The sequence below is a fragment of the Schistocerca americana genome, chromosome 3 (assembly GCF_021461395.2).
Source record: "Schistocerca americana isolate TAMUIC-IGC-003095 chromosome 3, iqSchAmer2.1, whole genome shotgun sequence".
In the NCBI taxonomy this organism is placed as follows: Eukaryota; Metazoa; Arthropoda; class Insecta; order Orthoptera; family Acrididae; genus Schistocerca; species Schistocerca americana.
In genome coordinates, this window is record NC_060121.1 from 110884707 (window position 1) to 110905931 (window position 21225).

The 21225-nt window shown below is 43.6% G+C and overlaps 1 protein-coding gene and 1 pseudogene across 2 annotated transcripts in view; one reads left to right on the forward strand and one right to left on the reverse strand.

Annotated features, from left to right (window-relative positions):
* Window positions 1–21225, forward strand: part of LOC124606926 (arylsulfatase J-like) — a 267098-nt gene that overhangs the window by 24327 nt on the left and 221546 nt on the right. The window lies entirely within an intron of this gene.
* LOC124608023 lies at window positions 5839–5956 on the reverse strand (annotated as a pseudogene).

Sequence of the window (21225 nt, forward strand, 5' to 3'; positions counted from 1 at the left end):
TTCCTTTTAAAATTTTTATGTGATTTTGTCGCACGATAACCCATTCTAAAAGGAATTTTAACCATCAGAAACGTGTACGTCACGAACGAAATGTTGTTCTTTCCTAAATAAACATCTAACTACAGCGTAAGAATAAAAATTAATATCCGTAGTACTTTCCGCGTGATCCAGAGCTGAATGGTGGAGGCCGTCCTTGAATTCAGATGATTCAATGCAGCCGCTTCTGAGATGTAGAGACGCGGAGGTTGATGTATGGCGGCAGCGGGTTTACCGCTTCCGCGAGCTGGCGCGCCCTGGAGCGTGCATCCGGACGGACACATACGGCATGCGTCCTTTGTATTAGAGGGCGTACCTCCTACCCAGCACAGGGAATGCCCTAGAAAGACCGCCACTCACCTCGCCAAGGTCTCGCCGATCGGCACGCGTTCTCGAGACAATGCCGGAAACCACACTCTGCGGCCATGCGTGCTGTCCGGTCCTCAATTACCTGTAAAACCGTGTCCTTTCTGCTGCTGGCGCGAGGACGTCCCTCTACAAGGCGAGAAACAATTCCTTGGCATGATCTGTTGGGCTCGGGAATCGACTGTAGTGGGCCGTGAGACAATTTCGTTTGATAATCATTATTCTGTCTTATGAAAAAAAAGCACTACGTCTTCAGGCCACGAGTGGCCTACCGGGACCATCCGACCGCCGTGTCATCCTCCGTTGAGGATGCGGATAGGAGTAGCGTGGGGTCAGCAAATCGCTCTCCCGGTCGTAAGATGACATTCTTGACCGAAGCCGCTACTATTCGGTCGAGTAGCTCCCGTGGTCTAGGGGTAGCGTCTTTGATTCATAATCAAAACGTTTTCGGTCCCGGGTTCGATCCCCGCCACTGCCTAAATTTTGATAAATAATCAGCATTGGCGGCCGAAGACTTCCGGCATAAGAAGTCAGCCTCATTCTGCCAACGGCCATGTCAAAGAGGGCGGAGGAGCGGATAGAGGTTCAGGGCACTCTCTTGTCCTAGAGGTGGGAAATTGCCCCTAAAGGCGAAAGAATCGGCAATGATCAACGACATGCAGAAGGCAATGGAAACCACTGCATTAAAGACACGTAAAGTGTATCCACAGGACATGTGGCCTTTAATTGAAGAAGTGTCATGATGATCTCTCCATTGGCAAAAGATTTCGGAATAGTCCCCCATTCGGATCTCCGGGAGGGGACTGCCAAGGGGGAGGTTAATATGAGAAAAAGATTGAATAATCAACGAAAGGATAACGTCCTACGAGTCAGGGCGTGGAATGTCAGAAGCTTGAACGTGTTAGGGAAACTAGAAAATCTGAAAAGGGAAATGCAAAGGCTCAATCTAGATATAGTAGGGGTCAGCGAAGTGAAGTGGAAGGAAGACAAGGATTTCTGGTCAGATGAGTATCGGGTAATATCAACAGCAGCAGAAAATGGTGTAACAGGAGTAGGGTTCGTTATGAATAGGAAGGTAGGGCAGAGGGTGTGTTACTGTGAACAGTTCAGTGACCGGGTTGTTCTAATCAGAATCGACAGCAGACCAACACCGGCAACGATAGTTCAGATATACATGCCGACGTCGCAAGCTGAAGATGAACAGATAGAGAAAGTGTATGAGGATATTGAAAGGGTAATGCAGTATGTAAAGGGGGACGAAAATCTAATAGTCATGGGCGACTGGAATGCAGTTGTAGGGGAAGGAGTGGAAGAAAAGGTTACAGGAGAATATGGGCTTGGGACGAGGAATGAAAGAGGGGAAAGACTAATTGAGTTCTGTAACAAGTTTCAGCTAGTAATAGCGAATACCCTGTTCAAGAATCACAAGAGGAGGAGGTATACTTGGAAAAGGCCGGGAGATACGGGAAGATTTCAATTAGATTACATCATGGTCAGACAGAGATTCCGAAATCAGATACTGGATTGTAAGGCGTACCCAGGAGCAGATATAGACTCAGATCACAATATAGTAGTGATGAAGAGTAGGCTGAAGTTCAAGACATTAGGCAGGAAGAATCAATACGCAAAGAAGTGGGATACGGAAGTACTAAGGAATGACGAGATACATTTGAAGTTCTCTAACGCTATAGATACAGCAATAAGGAATAGCGCAGTAGGCAGTACAGTTGAAGAGGAATGGACATCTCTAAAAAGGGCCATCACAGAAGTTCGGAAGGAAAACATAGGTACAAAGAAGGTAGCTGCGAAGAAACCATGGGTAACAGAAGAAATACTTCAGTTGATTGATGAAAGGAGAAAGTACAAACATGTTCCGGGAAAATCAGGAATACAGAAATACAAGTCGCTGAGGAATGAAATAAATAGGAAGTGCAGGGAAGCTAAGACGAAATGGCTGCAGGAAAAATGTGAAGACATCGAAAAAGATATGATTGTCGGAAGGACAGACTCAGCATACAGGAAAGTCAAAACAACCTTTGGTGACATTAAAAGCAACGGTGGTAACATTAAGAGTGCAACGGGAATTCCACTGTTAAATGCAGAGGAGAGAGCAGATAGGTGGAAAGAATACATTGAAAGCCTCTATGAGGGTGAAGATTTGTCTGATGTGATAGAAGAAGAAACAGGAGTCGATTTAGAAGAGATAGGGGATCCAGTATTAGAATCGGAATTTAAAAGAGCTTTGGAGGACTTACGGTCAAATAAGGCAGAAGGGATAGATAATATTCCATCAGAATTTCTAAAATCATTGGGGGAAGTGGCAACAAAACGACTATTCACGTTGGTGTGTAGAATACATGAGTCTGGCGACATACCATCTGACTTTCGGAAAAGCGTCATCCACACAATTCCGAAGACGGCAAGAGCTGACAAGTGCGAGAAATATAGCACACTCAGCTTAACAGCTCGTGCATCGAAGCTGCTTACAAGAATAATATACAGAAGAATGGAAAAGAAAATTGAGCATGCGCTAGGTGACGATCAGTTTGGCTTTAGGAAAAGTAAAGGGACGAGAGAGGCAATTCTGACGTTACGGCTAATAATGGAAGCAAGGCTAAAGAAAAATCAAGACACTTTCATAGGATTTGTCGACCTGGAAAAAGCGTTCGACAATATAAAATGGTGCAAGCTGTTCGAGATTCTGAAAAAAGTAGGGGTAAGCTATAGGGAGAGACGGGTCATATACAATATGTACAACAACCAAGAGGGAATAATAAGAGTGGACGATCAAGAACGAAGTGCTCGTATTAAGAAGGGTGTAAGACAGGGCTGTAGCCTTTCGCCCCTACTCTTCAATCTGTACATCGAGGAAGCAATGATGGAAATAAAAGAAAGGTTCAGGAGTGGAATTAAAATACAAGGTGAAAGGAAATCAATGATGCGATTCGCTGATGACATTGCTATCCTGAGTGAAAGTGAAGAAGAATTAAATGATCTGCTAAACGGAATGAACAGTCTAATGAGTACACAGTATGGTTTGAGAGCAAATCGGAGAAAGACGAAGGTAATGAGAAGTAGTAGAAATGAGAACAGCGAGAAACTTAACATCAGCATTGATGGTCACGAAGTCAATGAAGTTAAGGAATTCTGCTACCTAGGCAGTAAAATAACCAATGACGGACGGAGCAAGGAGGACATCAAAAGCAGACTCGCTATGGCAAAAAAGGCATTTCTGGCCAAGAGAAGTCTACTAATATCAAATACCGGCCTTAATTTGAGGAAGAAATTTCTGAGGATGTACGTCTTGAGTACAGCATTGTATGGTAGTGAAACATGGACTGTGGGAAAACCGGAACAGAAGAGAATCGAAGCATTTGAGATGTGGTGCTATAGACGAATGTTGAAAATTAGGTGGACTGATAAGGTAAGGAATGAGGAGGTTCTACGCAGAATCGGAAAGGAATATGTGGAAAACATTGATAAGGAGAACTACTGAAAGATAGTGTTAGCATATCGTAAATTTAAATCTGCACAAAATTACATCGACCTTTTTCCTCAGTGGCGTCCTCGTCACAAGGTCGATGTCGTTGAGTGTCATGTGTTTATGGCAGTCAGCGATGAGACAAGTAGGTTATGTGTCGTCCTGCAGGTGCAATACAAGAGAAATTTGCTGTATGCTGCCGTAGCGCACCACGTGTCTTTTTCACTAGGTGTTTGTTATTTTCGTATCATCACATGTGCGTGTGATAAACGCAACACATGATGCATCTGAGTCTTTTGCTGCGGCATTCTGAAAGGTTTGATCTAATTTTAATAGTAGATGTAGAATTTTTCGTGTATGCAAGTAGTACCCTAAGCTCGTTTTCTTTGGAACGCCGTTCCCTTTGGAACGCTGCAATCCGAATATGTTAAGTACAACTCATGAAATCCTACGTGGTGCATAACAAGAAAAATGCGGTTAATTTACTGTTCGACTCGTGCACTGGTCCTATATTCTTTCTCAAATAACTACAACAAATGGGCATCAATGAAGACACAGAAAAAATTTCGAAATTGGCTTAAAATATAGTAAATTACTAAATAAATTAATAAATATTATTTAATGTAATAAATTATAATAAAACCATTAAAATTTAGGTAGGTACCAATAATTCTAGATCTACATTACCACTCGGCAATTCACATGTAAGTGCTTGGCAGAGGGTTCATCGAACCACGTTCAGAGTCTCTAGCGTTCCACTCTCAGTGCGCGGAAAAAACCGAAAACATCAATCTTCCTATGCGAGCTCCGACTTCTCTTGGAACACAAGATATAAGACAAGCACTGATCGATAATACGACTCCACGAGTGCATTTCCTAATGAAAACCACTGACGATGTATATCTAAAAGTTGCACTCTATGTAAAAATGAAATATACTTTTTTGTTATAAATGTAAGAACTACGAGGATAATCCTAAAGGTAAGGTCTCCTATTTTTTTATAAGTACATAGACCTGTTTATTACTACAATGATTTACATCAGTTTACAGCTTGAACATTTAGCTATTTTTCGACATAATCGCCATTTCTGTCGATGCATTTTTGTAGACGCTGTGGCAGTTTTTGTATGCCCATGTTACACCAGCTTGCCGCCATGCTGTTCAAAAAGTTATCAACCTTTTCTTTCACCTCGTCGTCGGAGCTGAATCGCTTTCCGGCCAAATGTTCTTTTAACCTAAGGAACAGGTGATAGTCACTGGGTGTCAAGTCAGGACTATAGGGTGGGTGGGTGATAATGTTCCACTGAAACTGTTGCAGGAGAGCAACGGTTTACCGAGCGATGTGTGGGCGAGCGTTGTATGGAGAATGTGTACCCCTTGCTCAACATTCCTCTTCTCCGGTTCTGAATTGCCCGTTTGAGTTTTTTCAGAAGCTCACAGTACCTGTCAGCGTTAATTGTGGTCCCAGCGATTCAGCTCCGACGACGAAGTGATAGAAGAGGTTCATAACTTTCTGAACAGCATAGCGGCGAGCTGGTATGACATGGGCATACAAAATACAAAAACTGCCACGGCGTCTACAAAAATGCATGGACAGAAATGGTGATTATGTCGAAAAATAGCTAAATGTTCAAGCTTTAAACTGATGTAAGCCATTGTAGAAATTAACAGGTCTATGTACTTATAAAAAATGTAGGAGACCTTACTTTTGGGATTACCCTCGTATATGTGAATATTTTTAATTTAGTAAAAAAGCTCTCCGTCTTCAGGCCACGAGTGGCCTACCGGGACCATCTGACCGCCGTGTCATCCTCAGTGCAGGATGCAGATAGGAGGGGCGTGGGGTCAGCACACCGCTCTCCCGGCTGTTATGTTGGTATTCTTGACCGGAGCCGCTACTATTCGGTCGAGTAGCTCCTCAATTGGCATCACGAGGCTGAGTGCACTCCGAAAAATGGCAACAGCGCATGGCGGCCTGGATGGTCACCCATCCAAGTGCCGACCACGCCCGACAGCGCTTTACTTCGGTGATCTCACGGGAACCGGTGTATCCACTGCGGCAAGGCCGTTGCCTTTAATTTAGTAAAGAAGATGATTATTTTTTATAAAATTATCTTCTTTTAGTTCCTGAGAACATATTTGTTCCTTTGGCAACAGTGAAAAAGGCTTTGCAGAAATATAGCCACTGTACATGATTGCTGACAGCGATGGTCACGAAAATGTACGATCGCAAGAAGACTGGGCTCCAGACGCCCTCGTGGCACTACCAGAGGGAAGACCGCCGTTTCCGGCGTATGGCTCTGGCACATCGCACTGCATCTGCAGCAGAAATGTGAGCAGCAGATGGCACCACAGTGACACAACGAACTGTTACAAATCGGGTACTTCAAGGACGGCTCTGAGCCAGATGCTCCGTAGCGAGCATTCTACTGGTCCCAGACTACCGCCATTTGCGATTCCAGAGGTGTCAAGCGATAGCCCAATGGAAGGCAGGGTGGAGGTCCGTTGTGCTTTCTGATGAAAGCCGGTTCAGCCTAGGTGTCAGTGATGGGTGTGTGTTGGTTATAAGGGGGCTGGTCCAGGGCCTACAACCAGTCTGCGTGCTAGACACACTTTGAGTCAAGCTCTGAGGTGAGATTTTGTATGGCAGCAGGAGCACTCTCATGGTTATCCTACGCACCCTGACTGCAAAACTGTGCGTCAGTTTGGTGATTCGCTCTGTCGAGCTGCCATTGACGAACAGCATTCCAGGGGGTGTTTTTCAGCAGGATAACGCTCACCCGCATACTACTGTTGCAACACAACATGCTGTACAGAGTGTCGACATGTTGGCTTGCCCTACTCGATCACCAGATCTGTCTCCAGTCGAGCACATATGTGACGTCATCGGACGACATCTAGAGCGTCATCCACAAACAGCATTAACCCTCCCTGTATTGATAGACCAAGTGCAACAGACGTGGAACTCCATCCCAAAAACTGACATCCGGCACCTGTACAACACAATTTATGCACGTCTGCGTACTTTCATTCAACATTCAGGCGGTGACACTGGTTATTAATATACCAGCACTTCAAATTTGCAATAGCTTATCTCGCGCTGTAATCTTGCAATGTTAATCACTTAAATATGTTAGCTAGACAAACGTATTCCCGAAATCACATTACCGCACATTAATAATTTTGTGGTTTTGCCTGATAGCCGTAGTTTCCTCATATCACTGCAGAGAATGTCGAGCTGAAACTAGCCACTTCCGCTTCTTTCTGTCTCCCTTCTCCAACCGCACTACTGCTCGAATTCTGAAAACGCTGAAGTCGATGAAACGTTAAACCTGCGCTCCTTGCTTCGAACAACCTGTTTTCCTTGCATCACAAGTCTTTGCTCAGCACAGTTGTTGTTCCTACATAATTTTTTTTATGTATGACGTAATTTCTGAAAACGCTCGGGTTGATGGAATGAAACGTGCAAAATAAAGAGAAAACTACGTGCGACATTAGCGGCTCTATAGTATTAGTTCCTAAAATACGCTGTTCCCGTACCGACAAACGCCTGCGCTCCTTAATTTGTTTTCTGTTTCCTTACATTCGACCGACAACAAGGTCAATAGGAACGGTGGTCTCAGCTTGTTAATAATAATTCTGTAAACCGCCTATGGCACTGTTGGAAGAACCATTGCAGTATTCGCTTTAGATTTTTTCCTGAATCACGACACTGGCGGAACTCTATACATGGTCAGTGTCTTAACCATAGTACCACGGTTGCTGTCCGTTCCCGTTGTAAGTAGGCTGTTTAGGTTTTTATGTTGATAACGCCACGTAGCGCTCTGTACGAAAATCACTGACTGTGCTGTGTCCAGTCTCTGGCTGGTTTGCATTGCTGGAATTTTTGCTATTCTAGTGTTGGGCAGTTGGATGTGAACAGCGCGTACTTGGAGGTGAGCCGCGAGCAGTGGTGGAAGTGGGGAGTGAGATAGCAGAATTTTGAGAGCGGACGATCTGGACGTGTGTCCCTCAGAAAGACTAAATTTGTAATACTGGATATCATGAACTGATATATATATATATATATATATATATATATATATATATATATATATATATATATGATGACTTTTGAACATTATTAAGGTAAAAACTTTGTTTGTTTTCTATCAAAATCTTACATTTGCTAACTATGCCTATCAGTAGTTAGTGCCTTCAGTAGTTAGAATCTTTTATTTAGCTGGCAGTATTGGCGCTCGTTGTATTGCAGTAGTTCCAGTAACAAAGATTTTTGTGAAGTAAGTGGTTCATGAAAGGTATAGGTTATTGTTAGTCAGGGCCATTCTTTTGTAGGGATTATTGAAAGTCAGATTGCGTTGTGCTAAAAATATTGTGTGTCAGTTTAGTGTTGATCAGAATAAGTAAAGAGAGAAATGTCTGAGTACATTCAGTTCTGCTCAGCTGTTTGAAAATCAAATAACGTAAGAGGTTTATCAGCACAGTAATTCATTAATTTTTCTAAGGAGATGTTTCACCGTCTCTCTTTCTTCTGTTTTTTTTTAAGATACGAAATTGTCGCATAGAAATTATGTTGCTAGTTGATCTCACACTGTACATGAAAATAAAAGTGATATCTATAGCGGCGTAGCTCTTATGCCGGACTTGTCAGACTACGTAAACAGAAAATTCTTAGCCCTTCTCCTCAACAACTAGAACAAAATCGGATGAACTATTTAGCAAGCCTTCAGCTTGTATTATAACGTTGTCATCTCGTGAAGGAGAACATACTTGAACTTGCTCCAGCGACAAGTTTGAGCTGCCAAGACATTCCAGATCTTAAATGATAGGCCCCACACTGACCTCAACCGGCTTTAGCTTTCACCGCTGCAGGAATATTGTGGTGCGCTGCACTCCTAATAGTAAGCTATAACCATCAGGAGCGGAATGCGGAAATTGCTGCCTAATCGGCTGCTATTATGATCCAAACGAAATTGCAGCGATATTAACATTTAGTGATGATTTAAAAACAGGAAAGGGAAAAAAACGAAGGCTGACAATGATCTCTACTGTTGCTGAATTTCTTTTGTCTTCGTTCTCGTAATGAATTTACAGGTATCTTGTTTAATAATAATAAAATTTTTCTATACGCAGCAGTCATATGAACTGCAGCTGACGTTTCGTTGCCGAGTCAAAGATTCATTATGAAAGGAGAACTACAGGGGAAAAATCAAGGATACAAAATAAAGCTCGAATATGCAACATGTTGACTGCAGTATTTACGGAGGTCTGAAAAGATAATAAAAAGATAGAAAACCGGTATCATACCAGCGGAAAGACTGAAACCCGCTGCAGTGCACTTAACAAAATGTTGCAGTTCACAAGTCCATGAAAGGGAAGCAGTGGTTCGGAAAAGAGTGAGACAGGGTTGTAGCCTCTCCCCGATGTTATTCAATCTGTATATTGAGCAGGCAATAAAGGAAACAAAAGAAAAATTCGGAGTAGGTACTAAAATTCATGGAGAAGAAGTAAAAACTTTGAGGTTCGCCGATGACATTGTAAGTCTGTCAGATACAGCAAAGGATTTGGAAGAGCTGTTGAACGGAATGGACAGTGTCTTGAAAGGAGGATATAAGATGAACATCAACAAAAGCAAAATGAGGATAATGGAATGTAGTCAAATTAAATCGGGTGATGCTGAGGGAATTAGATTAGGAAATGAGACACTTAAAGTAATAAAGGAGTTTTGCTATTTAGGGAGTAAAATAACTGATGATGGTCGAAGTAGAGAGGATATAAAATGTAGACTGGCAATGGCAAGGAAAGAGTATCTCAAGAAGAGAAATTTGTTAACATCGAGTATAGATTTAAGTGTCAGGAAGTCGTTTCTGAAAGTATTTGTATGGAGTGTAGCCATGTATGGAAGTGAAACATGGACGATAAATAGTTTAGACAAGAAGAGAATAGAAGCTTTCGAAGTGTGGTGCTACAGAAGAATGCTGAAGATTAGATGGGTAGATCACGTAACAAATGTGGAGGTATTGAATAGGATTGGGGAGAAGAGAAGTTTGTGGCACAACTTGAGTAGAAGAAGGGATCGGTTGGTAGGACATGTTTTGAGGCATCAAGGAATCACAAATTTAGCATTGGAGGGCAGCGTGGAGAGTAAAAATCATAGAGGGAGACCAAGAGATGAATGCACTAAGCAGATTCAGAAGGATGTAGGTTGCAGTAAGTACTGGGAGATGAAGAAGCTTCCACAGGATAGAGTAGCATGGAGAGCTGCATCAAACCAGTCTCAGGACTGAAGACCACAACAACCACAACAAGTCCATCAGAACAATTTGATGTAGTGAAACATGTATGTGGAGTTTGTTGTGGCATTGCCGCAATTACTTGTACTAATGCTAACCTGTCGTGCTACTTGCTTGCTTCTATTGTACTTCTTTTCCCTCACAGGTCACAAAATAAGAATGAAACACGAAAAAAGAAACGTTATCTTATGGAATACTTGGAGGCGTTGGGAGCACTGTAATCGGATGCATGTTTGACATTAAACACTTACGGTACATTTATTATTTAGCCATTGCAGGCAATACAGCGTGATGCATCGGGGCACTACGTGCCTGCAAATAAATTAACCAAAACCAATTACTAGCACTATGTGAGAATTATCCATGTCGCTGCACAGGTGGCGATCTTAAAAAATAGCGGTAGAGCCTAGCCCTACCTGCAACCCTGACGTGCAAACCATGTGTTCCATCAGCATCACAATGAACTAAAGTGCATGAAATACAAAAGATTCAAAAGTGATGTGAAATGCGAAGATTACATATGTGTTTATTGGTACAAATGAACACAGGGGGTTTTATGCCAGAAAGTGATGATGAAGACAGACTCAGTCTCTCTTACACAATGGATCCGATGGTTACTTTCCTCTCTCTCTCTCTCTCTCTCTCTCTCTCTCTCTCTCTCTCTCTCTTTCTCTCCCTCCCTCTCTCCTTCCCTTCTTACACAAACTGCAAAGATGGTTACCAGGCATTCCAACGTAAATACACAGTCGTTTTATTGACAAATGTTCCAAAATTTGACCGAATAGACTACCTTGCCACAGCATAGCCGCTTCCCTTCAGAGATCTTAGATGACCAGTGTTTTCTTAAATAGGAAGAAAACTATGAAACTAAATTTATGTATGCAATGAAATACACAACTGGCCATTAAAATTTCTACACCACGAAGATGATGTGCTACAGACGCGAAATTTAACCGACAGGAAGAAGATGCTGTGATACGCAAATGATTAATTTTTCAGAGCATTCACACGAGGTTCGCGCACGCCGGTGGCGACACCTACAACGTGCTGACAAGAGGAAAGTTTCCAACCGATTTCTCATACACAAACTACAGTTGACCGGCGTTGCCTGGTGAAACGCAGTTGTGATGTCTCGTGTAACGAGGAGAAGTGCGTGCCATCACGTTTTCGTCATTGATAAAGGTCGGTAGCGGTTTATCGTATCGCGACACTGCTGTTCGTGTTGGTCGAGATCCAATGACTGTTAGCAGAATATGGAATCGGTGGGTTCAGGAGGGTAATACGGAACGCCGTGCTGGATTCCAACGGCCTCGAATCACTAGCAGTCGAGATGACAGGCGTCTTATCCGCATGGCTGTAACGGATTGTGTAGCCACGTCTCTATCCCTGAGTCATCAGATGGGGACATTTGCAAGACAACAACCATCAGTATGAACAGTTCGACGACGTCTGCAGCAGCATGAACTAACAGCTCGGCGACCATGGCTGCGGTTACCCTTCACGCTGCATCACAGACAGGAGGCCGGCCTCTGTGACCGAGCGGTTCTAGGCGCTACAGTCTGGAACCGCGCGACTGCTACCGTCGCAGGTTCGAATCCTGCCTCGGGCATGGATGTGTGTGATGTTCTTCGGTTAGTTAGGTTTAAGTAGTTTTAAGTTCTAGGGGCTGATGACCACAGCAGTTAAGTCCCATAGTGCTCAGAGACATTTGAACCATTTGAACAGACAGGAGCGCCTGCGATGGTGTACTCAACGACGAACCTGGGTGCACGAATGGCAAAACGTCATTTTTTCGGATGAATCCAGGTTCTGTTTACAGCATCATGATGGTCGCATCCGTGTTTGGCGACATCGCGGTGAACGCACATTGGAAGCGTGTATTTGTCATCGCCATACTGGCGTATCACCCGGCCATTAGTTACACGTCTCGGGCACCTCTTGTTCGCACTGTCGGCACCTTGAACAGTCGACGTTACATTTCAGATGTGTTCGAGCCGTGGCTCTACCCTTCATTCGATCCCTGCGAAACCCTACATTTCAGCAGGATAATGCACGACCGCATGTTGCAGGTGCTGTACGGGCGTTTCTGGATACAGAAAATCTTCGGCTGCTGCCCTGGCCAGCACACTCTCCAGATCTCTCACCAATTGGAAACCTCTGGTCAATGGTGGCCGAGCAACTGGCTCGTCACAATACGCTAGTCACTACTCTTGATGTACTGTGGTATCATTTTAAAGCTGCATGGGCAGCTGTACCTGTGCACGCCATCCAAGTTCTGTTTGACTCAATGCCCAGGCGTATCAAGGCCGTTATTACGGCCAGAGGTGGTTGTTCCGGGTACTGATTTCAAAAATGGTTCAAATGGCTCTGAGCACTATGGGACTCAACATCTTAGGTCATAAGTCCCCTAGAACTTAGAACTACTTAAACCTAACTAACCTAAGGACATCACACACACCCATGCCCGAGGCAGGATTCGAACCTGCGACCGTAGCAGTCCCGCGGTTCCGGACTGCAGCGCCAGAACCGCACTGCCACCGCGGCCGGCTACTGATTTCTCAGGGTCTGTGCACCCAAATTGCGTGAAAATGTAATCCCATGTCAGTTCTAGTATAATATATTTGTCCAATGAATACCCGTTTATCATCTGCATTTCTTCTTGGTGTAGCAATTTTAATGGCCAGTAGTGTAGCATACTAAATTATGTAAGGAGATGAAATAGACTCTAGGATTTTTCACAAAAAAAAAGTTTTCAGAGCACAATATACTTTCAAATGAATGCTTCCTCTCACAGTTTCAGTAAACAAACGATAATAACATGTAATTACGAAGTGTGCGAGAAAAGTAATGGACTGACAACACTGGGAGTGATCTGGCAACGCTGTATTGTTGTGTAGACTGGTGCGTTCATCCCTTTCAGATGCTCAGTCCGATTTTCAGCTCCTTACATCCATCACACGATTTTTGTGAGCGCCATCAGTGAGTTGTGTTTTTGTTGTGTGTAACGTAAATGGAACAGCAGAATTTAGAGCAAAATTTTGCCATCAAAATTTGTGTTAGACTGGCAGAATCCGTGAGTGTGACATTTTAAAATTTGAAACAGGCCTGTCGGGAACATCCATCGTCAAGAGCACAAGTTTTCCGCTGGTACAAATCATTTTTTGGAAGGCCGAGAACACGTTGATGATGAATCTCGCTCAGGGAGACTTTCAGACTGCAAAAACCGACGTAAACGTCGAACATGTGCCTGCTCTTGTGAGATCAGACCGACGTTTATTAATAAGGATGATAAGTGAACAGTTAAATGTAAAAGCTTTCACCGTAAATTAAATTTTGACTGAAGTTTTGCACAAGCGGACAGTTTGTGCCAAAACTCTAGAGTCCGAAACACGACAGTAAATTTAGAAGTGGAATGTATGCCGTAAATGATAACGAAAGGAATCCAACAGAGACCTTTCAAGTGGCCATGTGACATTGTGTGTTGTCCGACTAAGCGCGTCTCTGCTAAGTCCATAGGACAATGGATTTCTTAAGTTCAGCCTAACTGAAAATTTAATCTCGATCGAAAAGATGTCGAATGAGCGCATCGAAGATCAAAACAATGGTGATTAGCTTTTTTGACAATAGGGGTATCGTGCATAAAGAATTTCTTCCTCCAGGACAAACCGTCAAACAAGTGTTTGACAAACATGCTCTTGAAAGACTCAGGAGAAGGTAAACGGATTGAGACTGGACATTGCAGGCAAGTGGATGCTGCACATCAGGACAACACACAATGTCACATGGCCACTTGAAAGGTCTCTGTTGGATTCCTTTCGTTATCATTTACGGCATACATTCCACTTCTAAATTTACTGTCGTGTTTCGGACTCTATCTGGGAGGAGACTGAACAGTGGAACGTGTTACTTTTTTACATAAACAAGAACGATCTGTCACACTACTACACTTTAAAACACAGTTTATAAGTAATTCATGTCACACAGTCTCTTATGGAACCTACATGCGCTTTCTTTTATATAGTGTATATGATAAGATACTGTCATCCCCCTTCCCTTCTGTGTGAAAGGATGAATGAGCAAATGTATTTCTAGTTGCATGCTTGATGGTAGCAGACAAGCCTGTCTGCTAGAGAACAGCTACGCTTTCTAAAAGCAAAGAGGTTTCTATTCTTAGTATGGTCCTGTTCGTCCCTTGTCATGTTGGCATAGGAATCTGCCTCTCAGGTCACTTCCGTTTTGTATCTGGAAGCACCCTTGGTAGGGGCCCACGGCAGTCTGTCCTCGGCGAGCGTCTGAAGTGGTAAGATGTCCGGCTAAGCGCGTCTCTGCTAAGTCCGTAGGACAATGGATTTCTTAAGTTCAGCCTAACTAAAAATTTAATCACCTTTGTTTCAGGTTTAGATCTAAAATATCTTATGTTATCTTAAATTTCAACGCAGTGTAATTCGAGTTCAGAATATCTTCCAGTAGTTTGCTTTGTCACTACTTTGTGAGCAAAGTGGAACCACGTGTTGATGATCCGTAACTCTAACTAAGATCATCAATCTTAAATGAGAATGCGAGTGAGATTATAACGTTTCGTCTTGACAATATTTTTTAATATAGCAACTTTTCTTTATGTTCAACCCACGTGGGATGTACTTTGTGAGACCAGTACCACGTGCTTATATAATTGTTTGATCCATCAGTTTAATAGTACGACGATAGTAACCAGTTCGAGGTTTTTCTTTTGTAAATCGCGTTTCGATGTAATTTATTTTAACTATCAAAATTATTGTGGAGTTACACTCTTTGTGTAAACCAAGTTGACCACGTGAAGCATGTGGTGTAATCATCAAAGTAGCCCTCAGCTATTCTTTTCGAGAAGATTTAACAGACAATTAGTATGAATTTAGTATACCAATGTGCGGTAATTTCATGACGGACAGGATTGCGCTACGACCGTAACTTCTTTGGGTGAAAATTGAATCGGTTGGTTGTGGTTAATTTCCTCTTGCATATGTTTCAACGTTCTTCGTGTATTGTATGCAGTCTCCCAATCTTGGGTCCATATTTGATGTGTTCGTAAGATTACAAACGTACATTGTCACAATCCTAAATAAGGCACCAGTTTTGTTATGAATCAAGTTTAATATGCTGAAATTTTAACGGAAGAATGTCCAAATATAAGCCGATTTATTTCTTTTATTTAAATTCTCTCTCTCTCTCTCTCTCTCTATATATATATATATATCACCGGTTGTCTTAAGATGACTATTAAAAGATTATAACTAATGTTAGCGTGGTTCGCAGTTTGGTAAACTAGACTGGATACCTGGTGAAACAGTTGCTCAGTAATGCAAGGATAACTTCCCCAGATAGCTCACAGCTTTTAACCCGTTATTATTATGTTGAATATCAGCACCGCTTTCAGAACAACTTAATGCATCAACCTTACACACTTCTATCACGGAATTTGTGACCTAAAAAGGCTTTGCTGCTGTTCCTCAGCTTCTCCTCCCTCCTCCCCCCACCACGCCCTATTCACCTGATCTAAGTCCCTGTGACTTTTTCTTCTCTCGAAATTGAAAACTATCTTAAAAGAACGTCATTTTGGGACTCTGGAGAACTTTCAAAAGAATGAGTGACCGCCTTGTCAAAGGCGCTATCAGTTGAAGCCTTTCAGCGCTCTACCAAGACTGTGAGCAACGACTAAGCGTTTCCTAAGGAAAATAATGTGGACGTTAGTATTATTTGAAAAAAATAAAAACTTCGATGAATAAAAAATGAGTCTCGTTTCTTTGCTCATGCGTCTCGTAATTCGGAAGAAAGAACTACAATGTAAAAAAACTGGAACATAGTAAATCCCTGTTGCTAACACTCCGAGAAGAACCGTTAGCTGCTGTAACACCCCTTTGCTGAAACTGTTTGAGCTAGGACGGCACACTTTTATTGACGTAAGGCTAAGTTTGCTGCATATGCCGAGAGTGATGTCACAGCGTGTTTCGAGAGCGCCAGAAGGCTCCCTAAGTAGGTGACATCACGTCGCTCAGCACTCTCCTCTCCTCTCGCTCCGGAGGCGCCCTGGCAGTGCCGCGGTCACGTGGGCCGGCCGCACGCAGAACTGCAGGCCCCGATCCACGCAAGGTGGACGCCGCCCGAGCGGCCAAGCGGGGCAGCGTGCCAGCCACTTGCCGTCGATCGCCTCACCAAGGACGCGCACTTTCGCGGCTGTCCCGTCTAATCCGTGAGAGATGCGGTATGCCGCAAGTCCTCGTGATGCGTCCTCATGCTGGAGTTCACGCGCGCTGTACAAAGAGCAGGCGCTGAAACTTACACTACTGGCCATTAAAATTGCTACACCACGAAGATGACAAGCTACAGACGCGAAATTTAACCGACAGGAAGACGATGCTGTGATATGCAAATGATTAGCTTTTCAGAGCATTCACACAAGGTTGGCGCCAGTGGCGACACCTACAACGTGCTGACATGACGAAAGTTTCCAACCGGTTTCTCATACACAAACAGCAGTTGACCGGCGTTGCCTGGTGAAACGTTGTTGCGATGTCTCGAGTAACGAGGAGAAGTGCGTGCCATCACGTTTCCGACTTTGATAAAGGTCGGATTGTCGCCTATCGCGATTGCGGTTTATCGTATCGCGACGTTGCTGCTCGCGTTGATCGAGATCAAATGACTGTTAGCAGAATATGGAATCGGTTGGATCAGGAGGGTAATACGGAACGCCGTAGTGGATCCCAACGGCCTCGTATCACTAGCAGTCGAGATGACATCCATCTTATCCGCATTTCTGTAACGGATCGTGTACCCACGTCTCGATCCCTAGGTCAACAGATGGGGACGTTTGCAAGACAACAACCATCTGCACGAACAGTTCGACGACGTTTGCAACAGCATGGACTATCAGCTCGGAGGCCATGGCTGCATCACAGACAGGAGCACCTGCGATGGTGTACTCAACGACTAACCTGGGTGCACGAACGGCAAACCGTTTTCGCATAAATCCGTTTACAGCATCATGATGGTCGCATCCGTGTTTGGCGACATCGCGGTGAACGCACATTTTAAGCGTGTATTCGTCGGCGCCATACTTGCGTAGCACCCGGCGTGTTGGTGTGGGGTGTCATTGGTTACACGTCTCGGTCACCTCTTGTTCGCATTGACGGCACTTTGAACAGTGGACGTTACATTTCAGATGTGTTACGACCCGTGGCTCTACCCTTCATTCGATCGCTGCGTAACCCTACATTTCAGCAGGATAATGCACGACCGCATGTTGCAGGTCCTGTTTGGGCCTTTCTGGATACAGAAAATGTTCGACTTCTGCCCTGGCCGGCACATTCTCCAGATCTCTCACCAATTGATGTCTGGTCAATGGTGGTCGCGCAACTGGCTCGTCACAAAACGGCAGTGACTACTCTTGATGTACTGTGGTATCGTGTTGAAGCTGCATGGGCAGCTGTACCTGTACACGCCATCCAAGCTCTGTTTGACTCAATGCACAGGCGTGTCAGGACCACTATTACGGTCGGAGGTGGTTGATCTGGGTACAGATTTCTCAGGATCTATGCACCCAAAAATGTAATGACATGTCAGTTCTAGTATAATATTTTGTCCAATGAATACCCGTTTATCATCTGCATTTCTTCTTGGTGTAGCAATTTTAATGGCCAGTAGTGTACTTCGGTGTAACGAACGATGTCAAAATTCAAGGTTGAAAATTTCACTCTGCAGAGGAGTGTGCACTGATATGAAACTTCCTGGCAGATTAAACTGTATGCCGGACGGAGACTCGAACTCGGGACCTCTTTCTCTCGCGGGCAAGTGCTCTACCATCTGAACAACCGAAGTATGTCAAACACAACTAGCTCTTTATACTCATGAAGTAATAGGTGCTATCGACACGGGATGTCAAATTGATTCCATATTTTTAGATTTCCAGAAGGCTTTCGACACCGTTCCTCACAAGCGTCTTCTAACCAAACTGCGTGCCTAAGGAGTATCGTCTCAGTTGTGCAACTGGACTCGTGATTTCATGTCAGAAAGATCACAGTTCGTAGTAATAGACGGGGAGTCATCGAGTAAAACAGAAGTAATATCCGGCGTTCCCCAAAGAAGTGTTGTAGGCCCTCTATTGTTCCTGATCTATGTTAACAACACAGGAGACAATCTGAGTAGCCGTCTTAGATTGTTTGCAGATGATGCTGTCATTTACCGTATTATAAAGTCATCAGATGATCAAAACGACCTGCAAAATAATTTACATAAGATATCCGTGTGGTGCGAAAAGTCGCAATTGATCCTGAATAAAGAAAAGTGCGAAGTTATTCACATGAGTACCTTATTCACATGAGTACTAAAATAAATCCGCTAAATTTCGATTACGCGGTAAGTCACACAAATCTGAAGGCTGTAAATTCAGATAAATACTTAGGGATTACAATTACAAATAAACTAAATTGGAACGATCACATAGATAATATTGTGGGTAGAGCAAAACAAAGGCTGCGATTCACTGGCAGGACGCTTAGAAGGTGCAACAGGTCTACTAAAAAACTGCTGACACCACGCTTGTCCGCCCTATTCTGGAGTATTACTGTACGTTGTGGGATCCGCATCAGGTGCGACTGACGGATGACATCGAAAAAATACAAAGAAGCGCAGCTCGTTCTGTATTATCACGAAATAAGGGAGATAGTGTCACAGATATGATGCGTGAATTTCAGTGGCAATCATTAAAACAAAGACGTTTTTCGTTGCGACGGGATCTTCTCATGAAATTCAAATCACCAGTTTTCTCCTCCGATTGCGAAAACATTCTCTTGGCACCCACCTACATACGGAGAAATGATCATCACGATAAAATAAGACAAATCAGGGCTCGCACAGAAAAATTTAAGTGCTCGTTTTTACCGCGTGCCGTTCGAGAGTGGAACGGTAAAGAGACAGCATGAAGGTGGTTCATTGAACCCTCTGCCAGGCACTTTATTGTGAATAGCTGAGTAATCAAGTAGATGTATGACTCACGACTGTTCCTCACCGTTTTAATTCCGCCAGTACCTCGTCTCCTATCTTCCAAACTTCATAGAAGCTCTCCTGTAGACCTTCCAGAACTAGCACTCCTGGAAGAAAGAATATTGCGAAGACATGGCTTAGCTAATGCCTGGGGGGGGGGGGATGTTTACAGAATGAAATTCTCACTCTGCAGGGGAGAGAGCGTTGATATAAAACTTCCTAGCAGAATAAAACAGTGCGCCGGCCCGAGACTCGAACTCGAGACCTTTGCCTTGCGCGCAAAAGTGCTCTACCATGTGAGCAACCTAAGAACGACTCAGAGAGTTTTAATCTGCCAGTAAGTTTCATATCAGCGCACACTCTGCTGCAGAGTGAGAATTTCATTCTGGAAATATCCCCCAGGCTGTGGCTAAGCCATGTCTCCGCAATATTCTTTCTTCCAGGAAAGCTAGTTCTTGCCCGCATCTCGTGGTCGTGCAGTAGCGTTCTCGCTTCCCACGCCCGGGTTCCCGGGTTCGATTCCCGGCGGGGTCAGGGATTTTCTCTGCCTTGTGATGGCTGGGTGTTGTGTGCTGTCCTTAGGTTAGTTAGGTTTAAGTAGTTCTAAGTTCTAGGGGACTGATGACCATAGATGTTAAGTCCCATAGTGCTCAGAGCCATTTTTGAAAGCTAGTTCTTCAAGATCTGCAACAGAGTTTCCGTGAAGTTTGGAAGGTAGGAGACTAGGTACTGGAGGAACACGCTATCAGGAGCGATCGTGAGTCGTGATTGACTTGCTCAGATGGTAGAGCGCTTGCCTCCGAAAAGCAGAGGTTCCGAGTTCGAGTCTCTGTCCGGCACACAGTTCTAATCTGTCTGGAAGTTTATTAAAAATTTTTTTGCATTAATGACTGAGAGCATCGTATTATGCGGCAACTCGTTACTGAGGAAAAAAGTATTTCTTGCATAGCAGCGAGTAATAAGGATAACATGTGGCACCCACTACAGAATCTCTCGGAAAGTTCTAATTATTGAGCACACTGAAAACAGCCTCACAGCACATTTAATGCCTTATGAAGTTCAATCATATTTCGAAAACAACGAGGACATTTATAAATACAATACCAAAAGAAAAATAACTGACTTCGTTTCTCACAGAAAGGAGTGAAAAGTTTGATCCATAGGTAACAATAAAGCACTGTGTGGAAGGGAGAAGACGCTTACGATAGTTACGTAAATGGTCAGCATGTAGCCACATTTTCAATAAAAGAAAAATACTGTAACCATAAAGCTCACTAGCAGTTCCACATCGTAGGGAGAGGTGGACATGCAAATAACTAAAGTAATCAACAAGATTTGCAAAAACTTATATAGTGTACTCGGAGAAGATTCGTAATCACTTGTCGTAAAAATGATTTTTATTGCCTTATAGTGTTCGAATACACTATCAGTACTGCTCTGCTTGACACACTCACGTCTACTAAATATCTAGGCGGAAAACTGGAAAGCGAGCTCGAAAGGTCGGTTACAGGGAAGGCTACTGTTCGTCTTCGGTTTATTGCGAGGATTCTAGGTAAGGGTAGCTCATCTATAACGCAGACAACGCGTAGAACACTCGTGAGAACAAGTCTTCAGTATAGCTCGGATGTTTAGCGTCCCTATCAGGTTGGATTAAAGGAAAACATAGAAGCAATTCAGACGCATCCTGCTATATTTGTTACCGTTTGATCCGATTCATATGCGAGTATTACAGAGATGCTACGTGAAGTGAAATGGAATCCGTGGAGGGGAGATAACGTTCTTTTTTCCGGAACTCTGCTGAGAAAATTTATGGAATCGGGATTTGTGACAGACTACAGAATGTTTCTGCTGCTACCAACACACATGTCAGGTAAGAAGCGCGAGACAAGAGAAATCACAGGTCCTTACAGAATCAAATAGACAATCGCTGATCATTCGCGTCAGTGGTGAGTGGAAAAGGAAAGGGCATGACTAGCAGTGGTAGAGACTATCCTCCGCCATCCACCATATGGTGGCTTGCGGAGTGTGTGTGTA